Source organism: Coregonus clupeaformis, chromosome 11 (assembly GCF_020615455.1).
Source record: "Coregonus clupeaformis isolate EN_2021a chromosome 11, ASM2061545v1, whole genome shotgun sequence".
Lineage (NCBI taxonomy): Eukaryota > Metazoa > Chordata > Actinopteri > Salmoniformes > Salmonidae > Coregonus > Coregonus clupeaformis.
In genome coordinates, this window is record NC_059202.1 from 18,404,045 (window position 1) to 18,430,847 (window position 26,803).

Genomic DNA, 26,803 nt, shown 5'->3' on the forward strand with positions numbered 1-26,803 from the left:
GAAGTCCTGGTTCGTTAAGCCTGTGGCCTGGGGGCTGGTTTGGATCAATAGACCTCTCTTCCCTCTGCCTTAAAGTAAAGGTGCTTATGTATTTATGAATTAATTGACTTCCTCCATCCAAATAAGAGTCCATTATGTGAGTCGTGATGCGGACGGTCACAGGCTCTCTGGGTATTGGGGGTAATAAATAGGGCTTTTTTTTTCTCCGCAGAATAACCTACAGAGCTGGCCGTTACCGCAGCATCATTTATGGGGGTGGAGCTGCCCAAGATGGAAGGATAAGGCCACTCCAATTAATATCACTTCATTATGGAACCACAATGTTGTGGTTGGGGCTGAGGTGTATGTGTGTGTGTGTGTGTGTGTGTGTGTGTGTGTGTGTGTGTGTGTGTGTGTGTGTGTGTGTGTGTGTGTGTGTGTGTGTGCGTGCACTTGCGTGTGTGTGTGTGCGTGCACATCTGTGTCTCTGTGTGTTGTGTTGTATCTGGCACAATTACAGTATAACCGTGTAACTGACGGTTATGGATGAAGACCGTCATGAAAATAAAATAACCGTCATAACCGTTGAATATTTTGTTGTTGTTTTGTTTTGTAGAACGAAAAGCTGAAGACTGGACGCCCGGGCATTCATCAAGGAAAAGGGTGGCTATTTGAAGAATCTCAAATATAAAATATATTTTGATTTGTTTAACACTTTTTTGGTTACTACATGATTCCGTATGTGTTATTTCATAGTTTTGATGTCTTCACTATTATTCTACAATGTAAAATATTTTATAAATAAAGAAAAACCCTTGAATGAGTAGATGTGTCCAATCTTTTGACCGGTAGTGTATGTGTGTATGTATTTTTATTTTTTTGCTTTATTTAAGCAGGGAGTCACAATTGAGATCAGGGTCTCTTTCACAAAGGAGCCCTGCATATACAATTTCGTAGACAAAATCAAATAAAAAATCAAATACAACATAACACAAGTAAAATACAGCACAAGAAGATATATATATATTCAAGAAAAACAGTTACATTCCTCAGTATCATAAATTATACTAAAATATAAATTATTTAAAATATAATATTTTAAATTGCCAGAGCAGCACCAGAACATCATATTGTAATTTATTCTGTAGTTGGTTCCAGCAATGAGGCGCTTAAAAACTAAAAGACGAATTACCTAAGTCAGTGGAGACCCGAGGAACCTCAAGTGTTTTTATATTATAACAGTAAAGTTAGGTACGTCAGAAGCTTGTGTAGTAGAGCTTTGTTAACAGAAAGGGAATGGTGAAGTGATCTAGGGGACTTTAATGAGGACCAGACAACCTTTTAATACAGGATGAAGTGATGAGTATTACAACTGTCACCTGTGATAAAGTGAAGGGTGCTATGGTAGACGGCATCCAGAGGTTTAAGAGCAGTGGCTGCTGTAATCTGCTAAATTGTGTCTCCATAGTCAAGAACTGGCAGGAAAGTTGACTGTACAATCTGCTTCCTGCTATTTAGGGAGAGGCTATATATGTATATATATATATATAGTTTTTTAAAGCCCACTTTAAATCTTAGCTTTTTAACTAGCTAAACCATATGTTTTTTTGTCAATCCAAATGCCCAGATAATTATAGGCGGGAACCCATCCGGCATGCTCAAACCCTGTTTGCAGCTCAGGGTTTCGGTCTAGGAGGACCTTAAGCTCCAGAGTAATATCACACTAGCACCAGGGAAGCAGAATGGCTCACCACATTCCCATACTATAGAACTCCCTACAATGGCCACACTGGTTGTGGATTCCCAGGCCGCGGCCTGGCTTGCACTGGGTACTAGCGGATCAGGGGGCCGCAAAATGGTTTGATAGCTGAAGGTCTGGACGGAATATCTTCCTCTCCTACATACAGTGACTTGCGAAAGTATTCACCCCCCCTTAGCATTTTTCCTATTTTGTTGCCTTACAACCTGGAATAAAAATTGATTTTTTGGGGGGTTTGTATCATTTGATTTACACAACATGCCTACCACTTTGAAGATGCAAAATATTTTTTATTATGAAACAAACAAGAAATAAGAAAAAAAAAGAAAAAAAACTTGAGTGTGCATAACTATTCATACTTTGTAGAGCCACCTTTTGCAGCAATTACAGCTGCAAGTCTCTTGGGGTATGTCTCTATAAGCTTGGCACATCTAGCCACTAGGATTTTTGCACATTCTTCAAGGCAAAACTACTCCAGCTCCTTCAAGTTGGATGGGTTCCGCTGGTGTACAGCAATCTTTAAGTCATACCACAGATTCTCATTTTGGATTGAGGTCTGGGCTTTGACTAGGCCATTGCAAGACATTTAAATGTTTCCCCTTAAACCACTCAAGTGTTGCTTTAGCAGTATGAAAATGTATGCACTCACTAACTGTAAGTCGCTCTGGATAAGAGCGTCTGCTAAATGACAAAAAAAACAAAAATAAACATGCTTCACTGTGGGGATGGTGTTCTCAGGGTGATGAGAGGTGTTGGGTTTGCGCCAGATATAGCGTTTTCCTTGATGGACAAAAACCTCAATTTTAGTCTCATCTGACCAGAGTACCTTCTTCCATATGTTTGGGGAGTCTCCCACATGCCTTTTGGTGAACACCAAATGTTTGCTTATTTTTTTCTTTAAATAATGGCTTTTTTCTGGCCACTCTTCCGCCCTGCTCTGTGGAGTGTATGGTTAAAGTGGTCCTATGGACAGATACTCCAATCTCCGCTGTGGAGCTTTGCAGCTCCTTCAGGGTTATCTTTGGTCTCTTTGTTGCCTCTCTGATTAATGCCCTCCTTGCCTGGTCTGTGGGTTTTGGTGGGCGGCCCTCTTGGCAGGTTTGTTGTGGTGCCATATTCTTTCCATTTTTTTATGATGGATTTAATGGTGCTCCGTGGGATGTTCAAAGTTGTAGATATTTATTTTATAACCCAACCCTGATCTGTACTTCTCCACAACTTTGTCCCTGACCTGTTTGGAGAGCTCCTTGGTCTTCATGGTGCCGCTTGCTTGGTGGTGCCCCTTGCTTAGTGGTGTTGCAGACTCTGGGGCCTTTCAGAACAGGTGTATATATATATACTGAGATCATGTAACACTTAGATTGCACACCGGTGGACTTTATTTAACTAATTATGTGACTTCTGAAGGTAATTGGTTGCACCTGATCTTATTTAGGGGCTTCATAGCAAAGGGGGTGAATACATATGCACGCACCACTTTTCCATTATTTATGTTTTATAATTTTTTTAAATAAGTACTTTTTTTCATTTCATTTCACCTATTTGAACTATTTTGTGTATGTCCATTACATGAAATCCAAATTAAAATCCATTTAAATTACAGGTTGTAATGCAACAAAATAGGAAAAACGCCAAGGGGGATGAAAACTTTTGCAAGGCACTGCATCGGCTTCACCTTGACTCCAAGCAAGACGCAGTAGTTCTCCGGCTTTCGTCGGAGGGAAGTGTCAATATGGGAAAATGGTCCATATCCACTGTAGAATCCACAGCAACTACTGCGGAGGACCCCAGTCTCATGGTCCATATCCATGGTAGAATCCACAGCAACTACTGGAGAGGACCCCAGTCTCATGGTCCATATCCACTGTAGAATCCACAGCAACTACTGCGGAGGACCCCAGTCTCATGGTCCATATCCATGGTAGAATCCACAGCAACTACTGGAGAGGACCCCAGTCTCATGGTCCATATCCATGGTAGAATCCACAGCAACTACTGGAGAGGACCCCAGTCTCATGGTCCATATCCATGGTAGAATCCACAGCAACTACTGCGGAGGACCCCAGTCTCATGGTCCATATCCATGGTAGAATCCACAGCAACTACTGCAGAGGACCCCAGTCTCATGGTCCATATCCATGGTAGAATCCACAGCAACTACTGGAGAGGACCCCAGTCTCATGGTCCATATCCATGGTAGAATCCACAGCAACTACTGCAGAGGACCCCAGTCTCATGGTCCATATCCATGGTAGAATCCACAGCAACTACTGGAGAGGACCCCAGTCTCATGGTCCATATCCACTGTAGAATCCACAGCAACTACTGGAGAGGACCCCAGTCTCATGGTCCATATCCATGGTAGAATCCACAGCAACTACTGCGGAGGACCCCAGTCTCATGGTCCATATCCATGGTAGAATCCACAGCAACTACTGCAGAGGACCCCAGTCTCATGGTCCATATCCATGGTAGAATCCACAGCAACTACTGCAGAGGACCCCAGTCTCATGGTCCATATCCATGGTAGAATCCACAGCAACTACTGGAGAGGACCCCAGTCTCATGGTCCATATCCATGGTAGAATCCACAGCAACTACTGGAGAGGACCCCAGTCTCATGGTCCATATCCATGGTAGAATCCACAGCAACTACTGGAGAGGACCCCAGTCTCATGGTCCATATCCATGGTAGAATCCACAGCAACTACTGGAGAGGACCCCAGTCTCATGGTCCATATCCACTGTAGAATCCACAGCAACTACTGGAAAGGACCCCAGTCTCATGGTCCATATCCATGGTAGAATCCACAGCAACTACTGGAGAGGACCCCAGTCTCATGGTCCATATCCATGGTAGAATCCACAGCAACTACTGCAGAGGACCCCAGTCTCATGGTCCAAATCAAGCACCTGGGAAAATCCCCTTGATCGTTTGGCATCAAAAGCAGCATTCGACTTTGAAGTCTCCTTGTTCAGAGCGAGACGCTCATTTAGGAACTTGATTTCCTCTAATAGTTCAACGATCTGTTATTTTGCGACACCAAGTTGTCTACACATACACTACATGACCAAAGGTATGTGGACACCTGCTTGTCGAACATCTCAATTCCAAACTCATGGGCATTAATATGGAGTTGGTCTCCCCTTTGCTGCTATAACAGCCTCCACTCTTCTGGGAAGGCTTTCCACTAGATGTTGGAACATTGCTGCGGGAAATTACTTCCATTCAGCCCCAAGAGCATTAGTGAGGTAGGCCTGGCTCACAGTCGGCGTTCCAATTCATCCCAAAGGTGTTCGATGGGGTTGAGGTCAGGGCTGTGTGCAGGCCAGTCAAGTTCTTCCACACCAATCTTGACAAACCATTTCTGTATGGACCTCCCTTTGTGCACAGGGTCATTGTCACGCTGAAACAGGAAAGGGCCTTCCCCAAACTGTTGCCACATAGTTGGAAGCACAGAATCATCTAGAAAGTAATTATATTCTGTAGCGTTACGATTGAGCACACAATCGGCCTAGACCGAACCATGAAAAACAGCCCCAGACCATTTTTCCTCCTCCACCACACTTTACAGTTGGCAGTATGCATTCGGGCAGGTAGTGTTCTCCTGGCATCCGCTAAACCCAGATTTGTCCATCAGACTACCAAATGGTGAAGCGTGATTCATCACTCCAGAGAACGCGTTTGCACTGCTCCAGAGTTCAATGGCGGCGAGCTTTACAGAACTCAAGCCGACGCTTGGCAATGCGCATGGTGATCTTAGGCTTGTTTGCAGCTTCTCGGCCATGGAATCTATTTTATGAAGCTCCCGACAAACAGTTATTGTGCTGACGTTGCTTCCGGAGGCAGTTTGGAACTCGGTAGTGAGTGTTGCAACCGAGGACAGACAATTTTTATGGGCTTCAGCACTCGGCGGTTCGGTTCTGTGAGCTTGTGTGGCCTACCACCTTGTGGCTGAGCCGTTGTTGCTCCTAGAAGTTTCCACTTCACAATAACAGCACTTACAGTTGACCGGGGCAGATCTAGCAGGGCAGAAATTTGACAAACTTACTTGTTGGAAAGGTGTCAACCTGTGACAGTGCCACGTTGAAAGTCACTGAGCTCTTCAGTAAGGCCATTCTACTGCCAATGTTTTTCCTATGGAGATTGCATGGCTGTGTGCTCAATTTCATACACCTGTCAGCAACGGGTGTGGCTGAAATAGCCGAATCCACTCATTTGAAGGGGTGTCCACATACTTTTCTATATATAATGTATCACAAGTGTATAGGTCTGTAAAATTGCCTTTCCTTCTGTGACAGTCCAAATTTGATTCTGAGAAGTCCAGCAGGCTCATTTTTGTGTCAGGACCCTTAAAGACTTCAATATCTTGACGTTATAAAACTATTTAAGAAGTATAGAACTTAGAAAACGTATAAAAATAACAAACCGAGTGCAACCACTATTTAGATTTTCGTTCAGTTACGCGCTCCAGAAGTGATGAATGTTCTGTGTGTGTGTGTATACTTGTGATTGTGTGTGTATGTGACCGACCGGCTCGATTCGGTCTTATGTAGCAAAATTTGAAATAGTGTTTTTTTACATTGGATAAAAGTTGGAACTCAGAGCTAGAAAATGGTATATAATACACTACAGTTGAGGAACAATGAGAAAGTAATTCTGCTTTGAAAAATGAAAAACTTGTAACCTCCCTTTTTGAGAAAATGGCCCTTGAATGTTTTGGTACACCTACTGGAGAGCTCTTCTTTGTATTTTATATTTATTGAGGATCCCCATTAGCTGCTGCCAGCTACTCTTCCTGGGGTCCAGCAACATTAAGGCAGTTATATACAATTTCAAATATTACATGACATTACATTTCATAACACTTTACCCAATACATTTAGTGTGTTCCCTCAGGCCAATACTCCACTATCACATATCTACAATACAAAATCCATGTGTACGTGTGGGTAGAGTGCGTGTCCTATCTTGTGTATGTGTGTCTGTGCCTGTGTGTGTGTCTCTTCACAGTCCCCGCTGTTCCATAAGTTGTATTTTTATCTGTTTTTTAAATCTGATTCTACTGCTTGCATCAGTTGCCTGATGTGGAATAGAGTTCCATGTAGCCATGGTTCTATGTAGTACTGTGCGCCTCCCATAGTCTGTTCTTGACTTGGAGATTGTGAAGAGGCCTTTCGTGGCATGTCTTGTGGGGTATGCATGGGTGTCCGAGCTGTGTGCTAGTAGTTTAAACAGCAGCATGTCAACACTTCTTACAAAAACAAGTAGTGATGAAGTCAATGTCTCCTCCACTTTGAGCCATGAGAGATTTAAATGCATATTATTAATGTTAGCTCTCCATGTACAGTTAAGGGCCAGCCGTGCTGCCCTGTTCTGAGCCAATTGTACTTTTCCGAGGTCCCTCTTTGTGGCACCTGACCACACGACTGAACAGTAGTCCAGGTGCAACAAAACTAGATCCTGTAGGACCTGCCTTGTTTATAGTGTTGTTAAAAAGGCATAGCAGTGCTTTATTATGGACAAACTTCTCCCCATCTTAGTTACTGTTGTATCAACATGTTTGACCATGACAGTTTACAATCTAAGGTTACTCCAAGCAGTTTAGTGATTTCAGTCGCTGTAGTAGCTGACGTGTATAGTGTCGAGTCATCCGCATACATAGACATACTGGCATTACTCAATGCCAGAGGCATGTCATTAGTAAAGATTGAAAAAGTAAGGGGCCTAGACAGCTGCCCTGGGGAATTCCTGATTCTACCTGGATTTTGTTGGAGAGGTTCCCATAAAAAAAAAACTCTGTGTTCTGTTAGACAGGTAACTCTTAATCCACAATATTTCCACATTTCTATAAGTATTCACATGAGGCCCTGTGCTAGACAGAGTGAGTACAGTAGTGTACTAAACAACCAAAGATTTCAAGACTCAAGGCTGGTTTAAACTTCGCCTATCGACATGTCTGTAGACAGTTGTCGCAGTGACAACATTAACTATCTATTGTCATCTGACATCAAACTTGTCGTTGTCATTATGAAAACGTATAAACGCAAAAAATACAGGCTGCATGACATCAGCAGCCTGTTGGTCCAAAATAGCAGAACTAGTTTATTCTAACACCAAAAAAACAATAAGATAAAGAATGAATTAGTATATGTCGATCTAGCAAACCAAGCAACTAAAAGCAACTTTCTAAACCACCTGTGGTAAATTATATTGATCGGACATGATTTGGAAAGGCACACACCTGTCTATGTAAGGTCCCACAGTTGACAGTGCATGTCCGTGCAAAAACCAAGCCATGAGGTCGAAGTAATTGTCCGTAGAGCCCCGAGACAGGATTGTGTCGAGGCACAGATCTGGGGCAGGTTACCTGGTGTATTTTAACACCAATAAACCCATCTGTTTCAAAATGAATGTAGTATATATCAATCTTTTTTGATGTACTCAGAGGACCATTATTAGCATGTTTTAACCACTTCTATAAAAATGGTAGATTATCAAATAGTCAACAAGAAGGTCTGATTTTATTATTACTGAAACAGGACCCAAGTGGTAAATATAAAGATCCAGTCCATTTAAAAAATGAAGGCCCCTTACACTTCAGTGTTGTGATGCAAAAATTCTAGCAAAATGCATAGCGCATAGAATTGAAAAGGTATTGTTCGATATTATTCATCCTAATCAGACAGGTTTTTTACATGGACGATAAATTGGAGATAATATAAGACAAGTACTGGAAACAATAGAACACTATGACAAATCTGAGAAACCAGGCCTGGTATTCATAGCTTACTTTGAAAAGGCTTTTGATAAAGTACGACTGGAATTTATACACTGCTCAAAAAAATAAAGGGAACACTTAAACAACACAATGTAACTCCAAGTCAATCACACTTCTGTGAAATCAAACTGGCCACTTAGGAAGCAACACTGATTGACAATACATTTCACATGCTGTTGTGCAAATGGAATAGACAACAGGTGGAAATTATAGGCAATTAGCAAGACACCCCCAACAAAGGACTGGTTTTGCAGGTGGTGACCAAAGACCACTTCTCAGTTCCTATGCTTCCTGGCTGATGTTTTGGTCACTTTTGAATGCTGGCAGTGCTTTCACTCTAGTGGTAGCATGAGACGGAGTCTACAACCCACACAAGTGGCTCAGGTAGTGCAGCTCATCCAGGATGGCACATCAATGCGAGCTGTGGCAAGAAGGTTTGCTGTGTCTGTCAGCGTAGTGTCCAGAGCATGGAGGCGCTACCAGGAGACAGGCCAGTACATCAGGAGACGTGGAAGAGGCCGTAGGAGGGCAACAACCCAGTAGCAGGACTGCTACCTCCGCCTTTGTGCAAGGAGGAGCAGGAGGAGCACTGCCAGAGCCCTGCAAAATGACCACCAGCTGGCCACAAATGTGCATGTGTATGCTCAAACGGTCAGAAACAGACTCCATGAGGGTGGTATGAGGGCCCGACGTCCACAGGTGGGGGTTGTGCTTACAGCCCAACACTGTGCAGGACGTTTGGCATTTGCCAGAGAACACCAAGATTGGCAAATTCGCCACTGGCGCCCTGTGCTCTTCACAGATGAAAGCAGGTTCACACTGAGCACATGTGACAGACGTGACAGAGTCTGGAGACGCCGTGGAGAACGTTCTGCTGCCTGCAACATCCTCCAGCATGACCGGTTTGGCGGTGTGGTCAGTCATGGTGTGGGGTGGCATTTCTTTGGGGGGGCTGCACAGCCCTCCATGTGCTCGCCAGAGGTAGCCTGACTGCCATTAGGTACCGAGATGAGATCCTCAGACCCCTTGTGAGACCATATGCTGGTGCGGTTGGCCCTGGGTTCCTCCTAATGTAAGACAATGCTAGACATCATGCGGCTGGAGTGTATCAGCAGTTCCTGCAAGAGGAAGGCATTGATGCTATGGACCGCCCGTTCCCCAGACCTGAATCCAATTGAGCACATCTGGGACATCAGGTCTCGCTCCATCCACCAACGGCACGTTGCACCACAGACTGTCCAGGAGTTGGCGGATGCTTTAGTCCAGGTCTGGGAGGAGATCCCTCAGGAGACCATCCGCCACCTCATCAGGAGCATGCCCAGGCATTGTAGGGAGGTCATACAGGCACGTGGAGGCCACACACACTACTGAGCCTCATTTTGACTTGTTTTAAGGACATTACATCAAAGTTGGATCAGCCTGTAGTGTGGTTTTCCACTTTAATTTTGAGGGTGACTCCAAATACAGACCTCCATGGGTTGATACATTTGATTTCCATTGATCATTTTTGTGTGATTTTGTTGTCAGCACATTCAACTATGTAAAGAAAAAAGTATTTAATAAGATTATTTCATTCATTCAGATCTAGGATGTGTTGTTTTAGTGTTCCCTTAATTTTTTTGAGCAGTGTATATAAATGCCTGGAATGTTTCAATTTTGGAGAATCTCTTATAAAATGGGTTAAAGTTATGTATAGTAACCCTAGGTGTAAAATAGTAAATAATGGTTACTATCAAATAAAATCAAATTGTATTTGCCACATGCACTGAATACAACAGGTGTAGACATTACCGTGAAATACTTACTTACAGCCCTTAACCAACAATGCATTTATTTTTAATAAAAAAAGGAAAATAAAATAAAAGTAGGGAGGCTATATAGAGGGGGGTACAGGTGCAGAGTCAATGTGCGGGGGCACCGGCTAGTTGAGGTAGCTGAGGTAATATGTACATGTGGGTAGAGTTAAAGTGACTATGCATGAATAAGCGTAAAAAGATGCGGTGGTGGTGGGGGGGCAGTGCAAGTAGACCGGGTAGCCATGATTAGCTGTTCAGGAGTCTTATGGCTTGGGGGTAGAAGCTGTTGAGAAGCCTTTTGGACCTAGACTTGGCGCTCCGGTACTGCTTGCCGTGCGGTAGCAGAGTGAACAGTCTATGACTAGGGTGGCTGGAGTCTTTGACAATTTTGAGGGCCTTCCTCTGACACCGCCTGGTATAGAGGTCCTGGATGGCAAGAAGCTTGGCCCCAGTGATGTACTGGCCCGTACGCACTACCCTCTGTAGTGCCTTGCGGTCGGAGGCCGAGCAGTTGCCATACCAGGCGGTGATGCAACCAGTCAGGATGCTCTCGATGGTGCAGCTGTATAACTTTTTGAGGATCTGAGGACCCATGCCAAATCTTTTCAGTCTCCTGAGGGGGAATAGGCTTTGTCGTGCCCTCTTCACGACTGTCTTGGTGTGTTTGGACCATGATAGTTTGTTGGTGATGTGGACACCAAGGAACTTGAAACTCTCAACCTGTTCCACTAGAGCCCCGTTGATGAGAATGGGGTGTGCTCAGTCCTCTTCTTTTCCTGTAGTCCACAATCATCTCCTTTGTCTTGGTCACGTTGAGGGAGAGGTTGTTATTCTGGCACCACACGGCCAGGTCTCTGACCTCCTCCCTATAGGCTGTCTCATCGCTGTCGGTGATCAGGCCTACCACTGTTGTGTCGTCTGCAAACTTAATGATGGTGTTGGAGTCGTGCCTGGCCATGCAGTCATGGGTGAACAGGGAGTACAGGAGGGGACTGAGCATGCACCCCTGAGGGGCCCCCGTGTTTAGGATCAGCATGGCAGATGTGTTGTTACCTACCCTTACCACCTGGGGGCGACCCGTCAGGAAGTCCAGGATCCAGGTGTTTAGTCCCAGGGTCCTTAGCTTAGTGATGAGCTTTGAGGGCACTATGGTGTTGAACGCTGAGCTGTAGTCAATGAATAGCATTCTCACGAAGGGGTTCCTCTTGTCCAGGTGGGAAAGGGCAGTGTGGAGTGCAATAGAGATTGCATCATCTGTGGATCTGTTGTGGCAGTATGCAATTTGGAGTGGGTCTAGGGTTTCTGGGATAATGGTGGTGATGTGAGCCATGACCAGCCATTCAAAGCCCTTGGCTACAGACGTCAGTGCTACAGGTCGGTAGTCATTTAGGCAGGTTATCTTAGTGTCCTTGGGCACGGGACTATGGTGGTCTGCTTGAAACATGATGGTATTACAGACTCAGTCAGGGACATGTTGAAAATGTCAGTGAAGACACTTGCCAGTTGGTCAGCACATGCTCGGAGTACATGTCCTGGTAATCCCTCTGGCCCTGAGGCCTTGTGAATGTTGACCTGCTTAAAAGTCTTACTCACATCGGCTACGGAGAGCATGATCACATAGTCATCCGGAACAGCTGGTGCTCTCATGCATGCTTCAGTGTTGCTTGCCTCGAAGCGAGCATAGAAGTGATTTAGCTCGTCTGGTAGGCTTGTGTCACTGGGCATCTCGCGGCTGTGCTTCTCTTTGTAGTCTGTAATAGTTTTCAAGCCCTGCCACATCCGACGAGCGTCAGAGCTGGTGTAGTACGATTCAATCTTAGTTCTGTATTGACTCTTTGCCTGTTTGATGGTTCGTCGGAGGGCATAGCGGGATTTCTTATTAGCGTCCGGGTTAGAGTCCCGCTCCTTGAAAGCGGCAGCTCTACCCTTTAGCTCAGTGTGGATGTTGCCTGTAATCCATGGCTTCTGGTTGGGGTATGTACGGTCACTGTGTGGATGACATCATCAATGCACTTATTGATGAAGCCAGTAAATGATGTGGTGTACTCCTCAATGCTATCTGAAGAATCCCGGAACATGTTCCAGTCTGTGCTAGCAAAACAGTCCTGTAGCTTAGCATCTGCGTCATCTGACAACTTATTTATTAACCGAGTCACTGGTTCTTCCTGCTTTAGTTTTTGCTTATAAGAAGGAATCAGGAGGATATAGTTATGGTCAGATTTTCCAAATGGAGGGCGAGGGAGAGCTTTGTATGTGTCTCTGTGTGTGGAGTAAAGGTGGTCTATAGTTTTTTTTTTCCTCTGGTTGCACATTTAACATGCTGGTAGAAATTAGGTAGAACGGATTTAAGTTTCCCTGCATTAAATTCCCCGGCCACTAGGAGCGCTGCCTCTGGATGAGCGTTTTCCTGTTTAGTTATGGCCTTATACAGCTCATTGAGTGCAATCTTAATGCCAGTGTTGGTTTGTGGTGGTAAATAGACAGCTATGAAAAACATAGATGAAAACTCTCTTGGTAAATAGTGTGGTCTACAGCTTATCAGAAGGTACTCTACCACAGGCGAGCAAAACCTAGAGACTTCCTTAGTATTTGATTTTGTGCACCAGCTGTTGTTTACAAATATACACAGAACGCCACCCCTTGTCTTACATCAGCCGTTCTATCCTGCCGATGTAGCGTATATCCCGTCAGCTGTATGTTGTCCATGTCGTCGTTCAGCCACGACTCTGTGAAACATAAGATATTACAGATTTTAATGTCCCGTTGGTAGGATAACCGTAATATTAGGTAATCTAATTTATTTTCAAATGATTGAACATTGGCTAATAGGATTGATGGAAGAAGCAGTTTACTCGCTTGCCGTCGGATCCTTACAAGGCACCCCGACCTACGTCCACGATATCTCTGTCTCTTTCTCTTGCGAATGACGGGGATTTGGGCCTAGTCGGGTGTCTGTAGGATATCCTTCGCGTCTGACTCGTTGAAGAAAAAATCTTTGTCCAATACGAGGTGATTAATCGCTGTCCTGATATCCAGAAGCTCTTTTTGGTTATAAGAGACGATGGCAGAAACATTATGTACAGAATAAATTACAAATAACACGAAAGAACACACATAATAGTACAATTGGTTAGAGGGCTGTAAAACGGCAGCCATTTTCTCCGGCGCTAAAGATCCAATGTTTCAATATTAAAGCATTAGACCTCTCACTAAAGGCTTCAGTCATACAAAAGTTATACTTAAATCTGAACTGGTTCACTAGCAGATTAATAAGAATGTCTCACCCCATGTTCAAAAATGGCCTTTTTCCTTTATTCAGATTACAACCTCTCACTTTCGGTTACTTGAAAATGAAATAATCTCCAAAATATCAGTTTAATCCACTAGAAAAGACAGAACAAATATTACAACAATTGTTAGGGTTAAACTGAAATATACTTATTGATAAAAAAAATCTACATTACCAGTCAAAAGTTTGGACACACCTACTCTTTATTTTTACTATTTTCTACATTGTAGAATAATAGTGAAGACATCAAAACGATGAAATAACACATATGGAATCATGTAGTTACCAAAAAAGTGTTAAACAAATCAGAACATATTTTATATTTGAGATTCTTCAAAGTAGCCACCCTTTGCCTTGATGACAGCTTTGCACACTCTTGGCATTCTCTCAACCAGCTTCATGAGGTAGTCACCTGGAATGCATTTCAATTAACAGGTGTGCCTTCTTAAAAGTAAATTTGTGGAATTTCTTTCCTTCTTAATGTGTTTGAGCCAATCAGTTGTGTTGTGACAAGGTGGGGGGGAATACAGAAGATAGCCCTATTTGGTAAAAGACCAAGTCCATACTATGGCAAGAACAGCTCAAATAAGCAAAGAGAAACGACAGTCCATCATTACTTTAAGACATGAAGGTCAGTCAATACGGAACATTTCAAGAAATTTGAAAGTTTCTTCAAGTGCAGTGGCAAATACTATCAAGTGCTATGGTGAAACTGGCTCTCATGAGGACCGCCACAGGAATGGAAGACCCAGAGTTACCTCTGCTACAGAGGATGAGTTCATTAGAGTTATCAGCCTCAGGAAACGCAGCCCAAATAAATTATTCACAGAGTTCAAGTAACAGACACATCTCAACATCAACTGTTCAGAGAGGACTTGTCACAAACGTTGAGAGACGGGTCGGACCAAGGTGCAGCGTGAAAAGCGTACATGTTTATTAACTAAATAAACATTCAACAAAACAAGAAACACCGTAACGTGAAGTCCAAAGGGCTATACACATACCAGCCTAACAGGAACAAGATCCAACAATACACAGTAGGCAATGGGCTACCTAAGGATGATCCCCAATCAGAGACAACGAGCGACAGCTGCCTCTGATTGGGAATCACACCCGGCCAGACATAGAAATAGAACACTAGAACCTAAACATAGAATATCTAACATAGATTTCCACACCCTGACTCAACAAACTAGAGTTCTATAGGTCAGGGAGTCACAGTATCCCCCCCCCCCAAAGGTGCGGACTCCGGCCGTACAAACCTGACATGACAGGGGAGGGTCCGCGTGGGCTTCCCGCATCGGTGGCGGCTCCGGCTCCGGGCGTGACGACCTCTCCCTCTCTGCCTCCCCGTTGCGCCCCTGGTCTGGTCTGGACCTCAGCGCGATGCTTCCCCTCTCCTTCCTCCCACGATGCACTTAGCCTTGTCTGGACCCTGGTGTGGGAGACCTCGAACCTGGAGAGGGGCCGAGGTCTGGGCCTGGATCGGCCATCCTCCCGCAATGCACCAAGCCCTGTCTGGACCCTGGTGTGGGAGGCCCCGACCCTGGAAAGGGGCTGACGTCTGGACCCGGAGTAGAGCCGCTGACCGGAGCAGAACTGGATCCCGGTGGAGCGGACTACTCTGGCTCCGGAATGGAGCCGCTGACTGGAGCTGGATCAGGCACCGGTGGAGCGGATTGCTCTGGCTCCGGAGTAGAGCCGCTGATCGGAGCTGGACTCGCACCCGGTGGAGCGGAATGCTCTGACTCCGGAGTGGAGCTGCTGACCGGAGCTGGACTGGGCACCGGTGGAGCGGACAGCTCTGGCTCCAGAGTGGAACCGCTGACTGGAGCTGGACTAGGCACCGGTGGAGCGGACTGCCCTGGCTCCGGAGATGAGCCGCTGACCGGAACTGGATTAGGCACCGGTGGAGCGGACTGCTCTGGCTCCAGAGTGGAGCTGCTGACCGGAGCTGGACTGGACACCGGTGGAGCGAACTGCTCTGGCCCTAGTGTGGAGCAAACTTCCGGACCCGTATCCATCTCCATCTCTGGAGCAGGACTAAACGTCATGCCCAGCCTGGGCACCGACGCAGAGGAAAATTCCAGCCCTGTAGTAGGACTGGTTGCCCGCCCCAGACTTGGCACCGACATATTTAGGAGCTCCTGCTCCAAAACGGGGCTGAACGTCGTGCCCACCCTGGGCACCGACGCAGAGGTGGTTTCCAAACCTGTAGTTGGGCTGGTTGCCGGCCCCAGACTGGGCACCGACATGCTAAAGTGCTCCCTGCAGGGGACCGTCTCTGGAGGTCGGGTGAGTTGTGTGGTTGGAGGAGGTGTAGAAACGCCACCTCTCTCCCATCGCTCCAATGTACTCACCACGCGCTCCATTGCGCTGCTGAGAGCCTGAATCCTGCTCGCCTGCCGTTGGATACGTTCCTCCAACGATCCGGACGGACCGACTGTACCTGCTGTCTCCATTTTAGGTGCGTGTTTCTGTCCTGGAACGGGCCGTGCCGGACTGGGAACACGCACCACTGGCTTGGTGCGAAGAGCAGGCACGGGCCGGGCCGGACTGGGAACAGGAGCAGGCACGGGGCGTACCTGGCTGGGAACACGCACCACTGCCTTGGTGCGAGGAGCAGGCACGGGGCGTACCGGGCTGGGAACTGGCGTTGGAGATCCACGACTGTCCCAGTCCTTCTCTCTCCACCCATTCCTCCTCCAGTGAGGACTCCTCCGGGAGCCCCCACGAGTTAGGGAACAGAAACTCATTGTCGTCGTCATCCTCTGACTCCACAGTGTAAAACTGTTCCCATTCCTGTTCCCATGGTCGTAGGGACTCCAACTGGAACCCCACCGGGTGCAGTGGTCGGGGCTCTTCTCTCTCGATCCCCGACCACTCCTTTAGTCCCCCAAAAAAATTATCTTGGGGCTGCCTCTCCGGCTTCCTCCTCGGCCGGTGCCGGCGGTGTCGCCGTTGCTCCTCTCTTACCCGGGCTTCCTCTGTCTGTTCCCAAGGACGGCGATCCATCCCAGCCTGGATCTCCTCCCATGTCCAAGATCCCTTACCATCCAGGATCTCCTCCCATGTCCAGGATGTCTGCTCCTGGCCACGCTGCTTGGTCCTCGTTTGGTGGGATCTTCTGGTACGAACGTTGAGAGACAGGTCGGACCAAGGTGCAGCGTGAAAAGCATACATGTTTATTAACTAAATAAACATTCAACAAAACAAGAAACAACGTAACGTGAAGTCCAAAGGGCTATACACATACCAGACTAACAGAAACAAGATCCAACAATACACAGTAGGCAATGGGCTACCTAAGGATGATCCCCAATCAGAGACAACGAGCGACAGCTGCCTCTGATTGGGAATCACACCCGGCCAGACATAGAAATAGAACACTAGAACCTAAACATAGAATATCTAACATAGATTTCCACACCCTGACTCAACAAACAAGAGTTATATAGGTCAGGGCGTGACAGGACTGTGTGAATCAGGCCTTCATGGTCGAAAATAGTAAAAATAAAGAAAAATCCTTGAATGAGTAGGTGTGTCCAAACTTTGACTGGTACTGTAGTTTAGTGTCTACACCAAAAAAGGGGTGAAATACTGTATGTGTGAAAACAAAACAAAATATTTCCTGAGTTCTATATTTAGAACAGACACTTCAAACCTTATTCCTTATGATTTATTTTTTGACTGTCTTTTTTGCCATTTATGAATGTGTTATTCAATGTGTTTCTATAGGCTTTAGCAGTAAAGGACAAAATCTATATTATATTTGTACATATATATTTTTTATACCTAAAGGGGTCCTTCAATTCAAAATGAAATAGCTAAATGATCCATTGTATGACCATCTTAAAACAATTCCATATGTCAGCTTAACATCTCCCCTCCCCCAATGTCTTAGACTCTAAATAATTAATAATAATAATGATGTATTTAACTTATATAGCGCTATTCATTACATAAATACATCTCAAAGTGCAGTAAAGCAACGACAACAACAAAAAAACAAGTAACCTAAAAACAACAACATCATTAATCATCATGAGTTAATCGACGGTGAAGAGACAGAAGGTTGAGAAAGTTCACGGCTTGAGTGAGGTCAGCGGAGGGAGGGAGCAGGTGGTCAAATGGGAGAGCCGGGAGCAGACAGGTAGTAATGTGCAGCAACTCTCTGCCTAGGTGACCTCACGGCACCATGGCAACCACGGAATTGTGTGTGCGTGTGTTTGTGTGCGTGCATCTATGAGGACGTGTGCATGTGCCTTATTTCTGTCCACCAGGCAGTTAGAACTGCTTGTTTGAATGTTGGTGTGTGTGTGTGTGTGTGTGTGTGTATGTTTGTGTGTGTGTGTGTATGTGTGTATGTTTGTGTGTGTGTGTGTGTGTGTGTGTGTGTGTGTGTGTGTGTGTGTTTGTGTGTGTGTGTGTGTGTGTGTGTGTGTGTGTGTGTGTGTGTGTGTGTGTGTCCATTCTGACAGATCCATTCTGGTTTGGTGAAGGTCATCCTCATTGTGCAGAACGCTGCGCTGACAGATTGCATTGGAGGCTGTATATGTTTAATCTCCGATGTGTTGCTCTGGTGAAAAAGCAATCACCCCCTGTTGTCCCACTCCTCTTCAATGGCTGTGCGAAGTTGCTGGATATTGGTGAGAACTGGAACACGCTGTCGTACACGTCGATCCAGAGCATCCCAAACATGCTCAATGGGTGGTGACATGTCTGGTGAGTCTGCAGGCCATGGACGAACTGGGACATTTTCAGCTTCCAGGAATTGTGTACAGATCCTTGCAACATGGGGCTGTGCATTATCATGCTGAAACTTGAAGTGAAATGTTGCTGCCATTGTAGAAGATGATTTAAATATTTGACAAATGACTATCATATTAAAGACTGCTGTTCGGGGAAGAATATACAAATATAAAAATGATTTTCTGGGGAGGATTGGACATATACATATAGTGTGTACTTTAAGCCATCTAAATCATGTGATGTCATCCGTTTGATTTAGTACGCAGCCCCTGTGCCCAAGGCTCTCTCGACACTTGGGTGGTATCGAGGAGATAGGCCAGTAGAAAGGGGAAACATGTTGAACAAGCTTCTTCCTTGCCACGGTCCAGCGACTGTGGCAGTAGAATGGGCAACCAACCACCCAGTGAAAACATTGTGGTCCGCCGTCACTTATGACAGAGGGAGAAATTAGACGCTATGGAGACCCTTTCTCCGAGTGGAGTTGTCTTTCTGCTAAAAACAGTCCCCCTAAAATTCATTTAAAATAAGTTAATATGAAAATCGTTTTTTTTTCTTCTTTCTGAAACAGGATCCTGAAACGGTCAAACAAAAGGAAATCTCCTTTTCCTCAAAAGGAATTGCATTTTCACTTTTTTATTGGTAAAGGTCTGTTTTTTGTTTTTTTTTCATTCGGCGCTAGCCACAAGGCCTGCCAGAGTCCAGCTGTGATATTAACTCCCGGCGATTTAGGTGAGACCACACGTGTAGCCCTCTTACCCCAACGCAGCACCCAGACAAGAAAACAATATGTATTTTTAGGAAATCTCGCTCTCTGAAATGTATCTTATAGACGTAGAGTGCGTTTTCTCCCTAGGAGTGGAATAAATAACAGTTCACACACCCCACCACTAATACCAGCCACCTACATTGAAAATGAAACTTGTGGATAAGAATATTGTTAATAAATACTGAATACTGTTAATAAATACTGAATAATGTTAATAAAATACTGAATACTATACATGTTCAATCCAGGATCAACTCAGTATTCAGTATTTATTAACAGCGTTCATGTTCAACCCAGGATCAACTCAGTATTCAGTATTTATTAACAGCGTTCATGTTCAACCCAGGATCAACTCAGTATTCAGTATTTATTAACAGTTTTCATGTTCAATCTTTTTAGGGAAGACATTGGGGGTTATCACACAGCCATATTTCTTTTTAGGGAAGTGATTGGGGATTATCACACAGCCATGTTTATTTTTAGGGAAGTCATTGGGAGCTATCACACAGCCATGTTTCTTTTTAGGGAAGTCATTGGGGATTATCACACAGCCATGTTTCTTTCTAGGGAAGTCAGGGGGAGTTGAATATAGCTTGTGATCACAGGAGTAGATCCTATGTGAGGATGACTGGAGCACAACAGTAGAGATGGTGGATGAGAACATGGGCTCCCGAGTGGCGCAGCGGTCTAAGGAACTGTATCTCAGTGCTTGAGGCGTCACTACAGACCCTGGTTCGATTCCAGGCTGTATCACAACCCGGGCCGTGATTGGGAGTCCCATAGGGCGGCGCACAATTGGTCCGGGTTTGGCCGGTGTAGGCCGTCATTGTAAATAAGAATTTGTTCTTAACTGACTTGCCAAGGTAAAAAAACAAACATCCCTGATAAAGCATTGAAGTCTCATGATCATTTTCCAGTAGGCCTGCCTCCCTCCCTGCCTGCCTCCCTCCCTCCCTGCCTCCCTCTTGGGGCTTATTTAGTTGTTTCTGTGTGTGTACGTAATAAAATATAATATAATGTAAAGTAATATAATGTTATATAATATAATGTAATGTAATATAATATAATGTAATATAGTGTATAATAAAATGTAATTTAATGTAATATAATGTAATGTATTATAATGTAATATAATATAATATGATATAATCTAATTCAATATAATGTATTGTAATATAACATCATATAATGTCATATAATATAATATGTAATGTAGTGTAATGTAATGTAATGTAATGTAATTTAATATAATATATTGAAATATAATATAATATATGCCATTTAGCAAATACAACAAATGTGTGCAATTGTTTAAAGCGGCAATCCTTAATTGAAACATTAACAAAGTGTTTTCACCGCCACAGTTTCGGTAAAAAGCTGAGGGATTGGGCTGGACAAATGCAACCACTCTCTAATCCATAGACTACGCTATGGATGCAAGGACTGACCATCCATGATATAAAAAATTATAGTTTTAACCATGTTTTTAGGCTATAGAGTGGCTGTTTAAATTTACTTTGTTTACAAAAATTGGATGAAATGTGGAGTTTTCTTACATTTGAAACTGCTAATTTTATTTTCTACTTTCACATGTGGAAGTGGAAGTTCACCTGTGAAAAACTCACTTTGGAATTGTAAATTAAAAAAAAACAATAATCTGTAAAAATCTAATTTGCAGTTTCAGATGTGAAAAACTCACGTTCACATGTGGAATTGCAATTTCACGTGAAAAACTATCACGTTAACTTTTTTCACAAATTAAACTGCAAATTCGTTTTTTACATATGATTGTTTTACACATGTGAAAATGCAATTCCACATGTGAAGTTTTTCACTGACTGGAGCACAACAGTAGAGATGGTGGATGAGAACCGTAGGCCTGCCTCCCTCTTTGGACTTCTTTTGATGTTTCTGTGTGTAAGTACTAAAATATAATGTAATGTTATATAATTAAATGTCATGTAATATAAGGTTATATAATGTTATATAATATAATGACATGTAATATAATGTCATGTAATATAATATAATGTAATATCATATATTTTAGCAAATACATTTATCCAGTAGTCATTGTTTTTTTTGCATCTTTCGGATGGGACGTTAAACAGGTTTCCTGACTCTCTGTGGTCATTAATAATCCCATGGCACATATTGTAAGAGTAGAGGTGTTAACCCCGGTGTCATGGCTAAATTCCCAACCTGGCCCCATTCCATCATGGCCGCCTAATCATCCCCCTCATTCCTAATTGACATATATCACTCCTCACCTCTCCCACCTGATAGCTGATGTGTGGTGAGAGTTCTGGCTCAGAAATGGCCGCCGTGCATCACCCAGGCGGGCATCACCCAGGTGGGCATCACCCAGGTGGGCATCACCCAGGTAGGCATCACCCAGGTGGGCATCACCCAGGTGGGCATCACTGAGGTGGGCATCACCCAGGTGGGCATCACCCAGGCGGGCATCACCCAGGTGGGCATCACTGAGGTGGGCATCACCCAGGCGGGCATCACCCAGGTGGGCATCACCCAGGCGGGCATCACCCAGGTGGGCATCACCCAGGTGGGCATCACCCAGGCGGGCATCACCCAGGTGGGCATCACCCAGGTGGGCATCACCCAGGTGGGCATCACCCAGGTGGGCATCACTGAGGTGGGCATCACCCAGGTGGGCATCACCCAGGTGGGCATCACTGAGGTGGGCATCACCCAGGTGGGCATCACCCAGGTGGGCATCACTGAGGTGGGCATCACCCAGGTGGGCATCACCCAGGTGGGCATCACTGAGGTGGGCATCACCCAGGTGGGCATCACCCAGGTGGGCATCACTGAGGTGGGCATCACCCAGGTGGGCATCACCCAGGTAGGCATCACCCAGGTAGGCATCACCCAGGTGGGCATCACCCAGGTGGGCATCACCCAGGTGGGCATCACCCAGGCGGGCATCACCCAGGCGGGCATCACTGAGGTGGGCATCACCCAGGTGGGCATCACCCAGGTGGGCATCACCCAGGTGGGCATCACCCAGGCGGGCATCACCCAGGTAGGCATCACCCAGGTGGGCATCACCCAGGCGGGCATCACACAGGTGGGCATCACCCAGGCGGGCATCACCCAGGCGGGCATCACCCAGGCGGGCATCACCCAGGTGGGCATCACCCAGGCGGGCATCACCCAGGCGGGAATCACCCAGGCGGGCATCACCCAGGCGGGCATCACCCAGGTGGGCATCACCCAGGTGTGTGCTACACATTGGTGGTGGGTGAGGTGAGTTTCCCCCTTGAGTAACTCAGTTGGTAGAAAAGTGCTATATAAATCCAATCAATTATTATTATTATTATTATTATTATTATTATTATTATTATTATTATTATTATTATTATTATTATTATTATTATTATTATTATATTTGCCTTTGTTTACAGTCTCTCATGCCAACAGTTGTACACAGACACACACACCTGTCATAGCGTGGTGGCAGTGGTGGGGTGTGTGTGTGTGCACACGCGTGTGTATGTGAGCTTGTGAGTGTGTTCACATGTGTGCGTTTGAATGGGGGGGGTTTCTATGCAACTCTCTCTGGCCTATCTGCATCCTCCTTGGTCTGCATCTCATTTCCGTGAGATGGTTTAAAAATAACATCTGCTCCCCCAAAGCTTTCGTTTCCTCTTCCCGGCACACCATGACATCGATCAGGTGCCTTCCTAGGATTCCTATCTCCTCCTTGCGACGGACGACCAAGAGGAACTAGCGTCAGAAAAGAAGGACACAACGTTTCATCTTCTTTTCGTTTCCTGTATAAAGCGGCTGGCTTGTTTTAGCTGTGGAGACTGAAGAGCATTCACAAGTTCTCGAGTGACTCATGCACCTGCTTTGGCCCACTTAGCTAGCACCTGAGATAAAGGGTTAATATTTCCTGCAACTCGCCCACACGCCCTGGAAAACCTGTATTTACTTTCCTTGATGGCAACAGATAGAGCTGTCTAGCAAGAACTGCTCTGGGAACTGACTCCATAAACGTCCATATCAATTCACGAGACAATTATCTACATATACACTAAAGCAAACGAACTCTAACAAAGTAAATGCATGGTAAGCTGTTTTGGGACGTCCTGCCATCCAGGAGCTCTATAACAGGGGGTGTCAGAGGAAGGCCCTAAAAATTGTCAAAGACTCCAGCCACCCTAGTCATAGACTGTTCTCTCTGCTACCGCACGGCAAGTGGTACCGGAGCGCCAAGTCTAGGTCCAAGAGGCTTCTAAACAGCTTCTACCCCCAAGCCATAAGATTCCTGAACATCTAATCAAATGGCTACCCAGACTATTTGCATTGCCCCCCCTCCCCTCTTTTACGCTGCTGCTACTCTCTGTTTATTATCTATGCATAGTCACTTTAATAACTCTACCTACATGTACATATTAACCCAATTACCTCGACTAACCCGTGCCCCTGCACATTGACTCGGTACCGGTACCACCTGTATATAGCCTCTCTATTGTTATTTTTACTCCTGCTCTTTAATTATTTTATATTGTTTTTTTGTGTGTGATTTAAAAAATAAAATGTTTATATATATTTAGTTTTTACATATTTTGGGGGGTATTCTTTCTTAAAACTGCATTGTTGGTTAAGGGCTTGTAAGTAAGCATTTCACTGAAAGGTCTACACCTGTTGTATTCGGCGCATGTGACAAATAATATTTTATTTTATTTTATTTATAGCAACCATTGGTTTTGGGGCTGAGTGTTGATTTCTTTACATCAGTGTGTTTCTCACTTCAGCATGAGTGGATTTGATGATGTTTGAAACATGGAAATCTCAACATAATCCCTAGCATCTCTGTGTGGTCAACAAAATGAAAGCTTCTGGAGTCCTTCCCCACAGCTTGGCGTTTTCGGGTTTGTTTCTCCGTTGGGGAGGAACCAAATTGAAGGCACCGGGGGAGACAGCCACGCCAAGGACTGCAGACTGCAGACTGCAAAATGCAGACAAGAACATGTGTTCTCTTTCTCAGGCCGCAGCCTGCCATGCTCAGTCCTGCCATTGGTTATTAATTGCTACTTCAACTATTTTTAGGTGGGAATGGTTAATAAATAACAGGAGTCCACCTGTGTTTCCTTTGAAATCAACCACAGACGGGTCGGGTGGAAGATATGCTGTGTAAAGCAATAACCAAATTTGCCGTGTCAGTCATTTTACATGACCAGCAATAGAACTGTTTGAAAAGGTCTGTGACCTTAAATCTTTCAAGGCTTTGAGGATTAAGAGGATGTGCTCACATCTCCTTTCATTCCGTTACGAGACAGATTCAGACAACTTATAATGTGCTATATGAAAGAAAAAAACTCAGTAATAATCTATGTAGGTGATTCACGTTGGACCCACCTCGCCGGGATCTCTCCCCCAGGATTGGGAGTCTTTTCCTGTAGCTGATCTAAGGCCTCTCCCCCCTGGCTGCTCGCCAGAGGCTGGGGCTCCCTGCGCTATACTAGCTAACTCCACAGATATTTCCTGAGGAAAACATATCACCCCAGGCTAGGCCCAGGATGCTGAGGCAGCACCGCTGCAATCCACAGCCTCTCTCTCCCCACTCTCTCTGCTAGACTCCCAGCGCCCGAGTCAGTCGGAATCCCGTGAAACACACACCGACCAACCCTTGGTGGAAATAATTACAAATCAATACACTTAATCGCTTTTACGATATGAAAATATTGGGCCGTAGGTAAAATCAATTTAAATCATCGGGCGCTCTTTAACATGTCGGAGACTGGGGAATGTACAGTAAAATACTCAGAGTGATGTATTTACTTTATGTATACAGTACGTACAGTAAAATACTCAATGATGTATTTACTTTTATGTGTACAGTATAATACCGCTTCTCTTCAAAACTGAAACAGGCCACTGTGCAAGAGGTTGACAGGGTTGAAGAAGCAGCAGCACAGCCTGTGAATTATGAGATGGGGACCTCAGGCAGCCTTTCTTGTAGGACAACGAAAGTTGAATTGAAAATGTCTCTGCAATATTGTAGAAAATAATTGGGTGTACACGTTGAGATGTTAAGCCCACTTCAGATACAACGGCTGAGACGACATGGTTTCAAGCCATTTTAGAACAAAGTTTTCTTGATGTGAACGCTCTAGTTTCAGAAAGTCTAATGTCGGCTGCTGGAGTTTCCAAGATTCAACATGTCAAACCTTTTGCAAAAGACTTGAGACAAGAAGGGTCCGTTTAGCCAATCAGAAAACAGTGCGCAGACATTTTGTTTTAAGCCAAGCAGCTAGCTAGCTAGCCAAGCAGACAGCTAGCTAGCTATTGTATTGCAGTTGGCAAGCTTGCTGATATTTCTCTGTCAAGTCACATAGTATGCCTTGTTTCTGGTGCAGACATTTCATGACACTCATGTTCTGAACAACACATCTCTTCTTTTTTATCTTTCACCATCGTTAATCAGGGGCCGGTTGCACCAGTTGGTCGTAAGTGAGTTGTACGATGATTCTACGTCCAACATAAAATGCGCTCTACACTGTACCTAAAACGTATACCCGTCTATAACTTGGCTGGCTGGCATTAAGACATATTGATTATCGCGTAAGAGTAGGGGTGTTAAACCCGGTGTCCTGGCTATCATGGCCACCTAATCATCCCCAGCTTCCAATTGGCTCATTCATCCTCCCTTGTAAATGAGAATGTGTTCTCAGTCAACTTACCTGGTAAAATAAGGATTTAATAAAATAGAAGAAAAAAAGTATGCCGACGAAATGACGGTGGTAGGTCGGATCACCAACGACAATGAGACAGCCTACAGGGAGGAGGTCAGAGACCTGGCAGTGTGGTGCCAGGACAACAACCTCTCCCTCAACGTCAACAAAGGATCTGTTCGTGGGTTACAGGAAACAAGGGGTCGACCACAATAACTGTTCATTGGGAACTTCAAGAAATGGGTTTCCATGGCCGAGCAGCCACACACAAACCTAAGATCACCATGCTTAACGCAAAGCGTTGGCTGGAGTGGTGTAAAGCTCGCCGCCATTGGACTCTGGAGCAATGGAAACGTGTTCTCTGGAGTGATGAATCACGCTTAACCATCTGGCAGTCCGACGGACGAATCTGGGTTTGGTGGATACCAGGAGAACACTACCGCCCGAATGCATAGTGCCAACTGTAAAGTTTGGTGGAGGAGGAATAATGATCTGGGGCTGTTTTTCATGGTTCGGGGTAGGCCGAAATCTTAACAGCCTTCACATCCATCACCGCTACCACCTGAAGATGCCCCACAATGAACAAATCAAATCAAATTTCATTTCATTTGTCACATACACGTGTTTAGCAGATGTTATTGTGGGTGTATCGAAATGCTTGTGCTTCTAGCTCCGACAGTGCTGTAATACAGTGAGGGAAAAAAGTATTTGATCCCCTGCTGATTTTGTACGTTTGCCCAATGACAAAGACATGATCAGTCTATAATTTTAATGGTAGGTTTATTTGAACAGTGAGAGATAGAATGACAACAACAAAAATCCAGAAAAACGCATGTCAAAAATGTTATAAATTGATTTGCATTTTAATGAGGGAAATAAGTATTTGACCCCCTCTCAATCAGAAAGATTTCTGGCTCCCAGGTGTCTTTTACACAGGTAACGAGCTGAGATTAGGAGCACACTCTTAAAGGGAGTGCTC